Below are 4,013 nucleotides of genomic sequence, written 5' to 3'. Positions count from 1 at the left end.
CGCGACTCCCCCCCCGACAGCCGACGCAGGCCCTGCCTGGCCATGGGGCTGGGTCACCCCATCCGCCACCCGCCGACGGCAATAAGTGGGTGGTTTTTACAACCGAGGGGTGTTACCGCACTCAGCCCTGTTCGTACACACGTATTTTGTGGCCGGGGTTAGCAGGAACCGTATCCTTCAGGATAAAACCGACTGCAAACATGATAGGGGGGAACCGGACCTGCCAGAAGGTCCTTCGGGCATTTTTTAAACATTAAAGTGACTCAGAGATGTGGGGCAGGTGGCACAGAGAAGGATCTCAATGGGGCTGACGCACCTCAGTGACGTAATCTGCGAAACGTGAGGTCCAACCGGTGTTTGAAATGACAACATCAACCCCGCATTTTCCCATTCACCTGATTATTCAGCACAATCCTCTGTCTCTGCTCCCCGTTTGCCTGCGGCACCAGGAAACTCCGCTTTACAGAGAGGGCAAAAAGACAAAGGTCACTGGTGGAGGATGTACGCTCAATACATCCCCTCCCCTATAAAACCTCCCGTGGCGAAGGCACCCGAGAGCAGCCACCCGAGCGACGAGCGTTGCCCGGTCCTGCCTGGCCCCTCTCCAGGTTCAGGCTTCCTTTTGTCATAGAACCGCACAACAGTTTGGGCTGAAGGGAGCTTAAAGCCCCCCCAGTGCCACCCCCTGCCCCGGGCAGGGCCACCTCCCCCCAGCCCAGGTTGCCCCAAGCCCCGTCCAACCTGGCCTTGAACACCTCCAGGGATGGGGCAGCCACAGCTTCTCGGGGCAACCTGCCCCAGGGGCTCACCGCCCTCACGGGGAAGAATTTCTCCCGAGATCTCCCCTAAATCTGCCCTCTGCCCCTGGTCCCACGGCTCCCCTCCCCGATCCAGAGTCCCTCCCCGGCTCTCCCGGAGCCCCTTCGGGCACTGGAAGGGGCTCTGAGCTCTCCCCTTTTTCGCCTTCTCTTCTCTGAACCCCCCAACTCTCCCAGCAGAGGGGCTCCAGCCCTCCCAGCATCTCCGTGCCCTCCTCCAGCCCCGCTCCACCAGGTCCATGTCTCTCCTGTGCTCCAGAGCCCATCATTATGTTGATGGATTCTTCACCAGGGACCCTGTGGTGGCTTTTCCCCCCAAAATCGAGGGAATAGATATCCCAACTATCCCAGGAAGAGACCCACCGGACCGTCCTTCCACATCCCCGATGTTCCTCCAAGATGTGTTTTCACTAACGAGCATGTCCTGGCTCCCAAATTCCCTCCCTTTCGCTCCATTTCCAGCCAGCTCTGCCTGCTGATAACGCAGTTTCCCCCTCCCATCTCCCAGGCAATGCCTCACCATTAAATTGACATTGCTCTATCACTGCCATAAAACGCCAGAGCCATGATTTACACCCGCAGAGCCGCCATCCCGACTCGGCTGATGCCACGCAGGCGCCCAAGCTACCCCAGACTTGGGGATTATTTGTGGAAAAGCCCTAAGAACAGATCGCTCGCATCTCCGTCCCTCCGCTGCGGATAAATTCTCCCTCCGAGAGGCTTAGACGTGGCATTAGCACGGGCTTAAAAATTCTCAGCGAGCCCCCCTTGGGCCGGAGCTGTTGCTGCTTGGCCCAAACGTTGGGGTTTATCTCCATTTCGGGATCTCCGAAACACTTTATGGAGCCTCTTCAGTGTCCCACGGGGAGAAGGGTGCCGTGCCCAACACAGGTAAAGGATCTCTCACTAAGGTCCGGCCACCTCCATCCCCCCCACTGTGCCGTCGTGGCCGTCCGGCTTAGCCCCGGCTTTATTTACGGCCACCGGGAGCACCGATAACGCCATCCGAAGGGCTCATAATGCCCCATTGAGATTCGGTTCTTCGACTACGCTGCCGATGGGAGGGCCTCCCCACCGCCCGGATCACAACGGCCCCATTGTCAGCCCGGTCCGAGCGGCCGCCGCGCTCAATGGCCGGGTTTTATACGGCTCTGAAAATGCCTTTTACGGTGCCGTTTGTCGGAGCGTCGCGGCGAGAGCCGGAGCGGGGCCGGGGGAGGTCCTCGGCGCCTTTAGCACGCTCGTACTGAGCACGACAAGGGCTCCAAAGAGGGGTCGGTCAATGCACGCTTCATCGGGACGTCAATGGGACGGCTTTTAACACAGCCACTAATGCCATTTTAATGCAGTATTTTAGATTTCCTTTTGTGCTTTTCCCCACTAAAGGAGAGAATCGAGTCGCTTCAGACTCCTCGTGCGGCAAGGCCAAGCTATTCCGACAGACAGAGCAGCGAGACAGACTTCTTCCCCTCAGTTAAACTTAAGTCCAGCATCTAATTCACAGATTTCAAGGGTTCCAAGCAGCTCAGCCCAATTCCGAGCTCCTCCACTGGTTTTTTGTGCCACCGGTGGCATCCCAGGTGGGTTGAACGGGGCTCGTAACCCTTCTCTCACATTTTTAGGCCACTGAAGCGACCACTGTACCGCGTGTCTGCCCCGTCCCCACGCCGGGCTGCGTTAACGAGCGGCTTTAGGGTTCTTTAAACAGTTAAAAACCGCCCAAGCGGGGTCACGCGCAGAGCACGGATCCGCTGAGTCCTTATCCTAGCGCTCCTTCGCGGTCACCCCTAATGCAATCAACCAAAATCGCCCATTCTGAAGAGGGAACAATGCGGCTCCTCCCAACAGGGACACAAGATAAGTCAGGGGGGATGAGCTGAAACCGCCTCGTCCCTGTCCTTCCCCGGTCCCCCCGCCGAGGCTCGGCGGCACGCAGGGGACCGGGACACATCACCGAAGAACCCGGCACAGCTCGTTACGGCAGACGGGACGCCGCGGTCAAAGCGCTGCCGGATTCAGGCTTCCTACGGGAGCTCCGCACCTCCCTAACAGGTCAGAAAAGCCAAGATTAAAGGTCAAACAGCTGCCAAAGGTGGGGGGAGATCAGCAGAAATAACCCCACCGCCTGTTTCCAGAAAGAAACGTGGTTAGCCGGCATGGAAAGCCTCCTGCATCCCTTCGGGAAGCCTTCGTTAGCGTGCGGGAAGAGCGAGACCTGCCCCAAGGGGAAATCGGAAGGGCCAGAGTGGTTTGAGCTCCGTATTTCCTCCGTGTTGTTTATTCGTCTCCAACTCAGATAAACCAGAGGGCGAACGCTTCACCGATGGGTCTCCCACCCTTCAGCCGCCGACATCCCACCGGGCAGCTACACCTTAGAGACATCTCCCGTCAGGAAAACCACGTGGAAACTTCCCCATTTCCATCCCATTTTGCAGACTAAAACCCCCAGACACTACTCCAAGCGCAACGCCCGGTCCCTCAGCCGGAGACGGCCTCAGGCTTTAAGCCCAGCTCCCTTCCCGAGGGCAGCGGCCGGTCCGTCCGTGCGCAGACGTGCATTTACACGGACGTGCATTCGCACGCTCGGGAGCAGCCCCTCAGCTTCAGGCAGAAAAGCTCTCACGGATAAAAGGCTGCTCGCACGCTCAAAGCTCAATGCATTCAGCTCGAAATGTAGAGCACGCTTCACGCGGGGCGGAGGGTTTATTGTGACAGTTGGAAGAGCCCGGAGGCTTCGGCGCTCATGCCCAGCCGGTCACCATCCCGGAGAAACGCTCGATGCCGCCGGAATGGGATAAAACCCGACAGGCTTCGCCCGGCCGCGAGCGCCGGGATGGGTACCCCAACGGCATCGAGTGCTGTGCCGAGATAAGCAGGCGGTCCCTGCCCAACCTTGGTAACGATGAGCCGTTTTGGGGCTATTCATCCCCAAATTATGGTGCAGAGCTGTGTAATAATAATCTATATTCCTCATTATCGGATTCTCAAATCATTCAATAGGCGCAGAGAGAAAGCAATGCATTAAAAAGCGGGAGATGCCGACATGTCGGTACGACAACGACCACCGAGCCGAGGGCTGGAAAGCACTGCCACCAAGGCAGGGCAGAAACCGCCCCACGCGTAATTAACGGTTATTAACACGAGCTGCAGAAGGAAATTAATGCCACGGGATGGGAGCAAAAGGTTCCCGGTTAC

This window comes from Charadrius vociferus, unplaced genomic scaffold (assembly GCF_000708025.1).
Source record: "Charadrius vociferus isolate BGI_N301 unplaced genomic scaffold, ASM70802v2 scaffold2894, whole genome shotgun sequence".
Taxonomy (NCBI): domain Eukaryota; kingdom Metazoa; phylum Chordata; class Aves; order Charadriiformes; family Charadriidae; genus Charadrius; species Charadrius vociferus.
The sequence above is the reverse complement of the archived record's forward strand: the minus strand, read 5'-3'. Positions refer to the sequence as shown.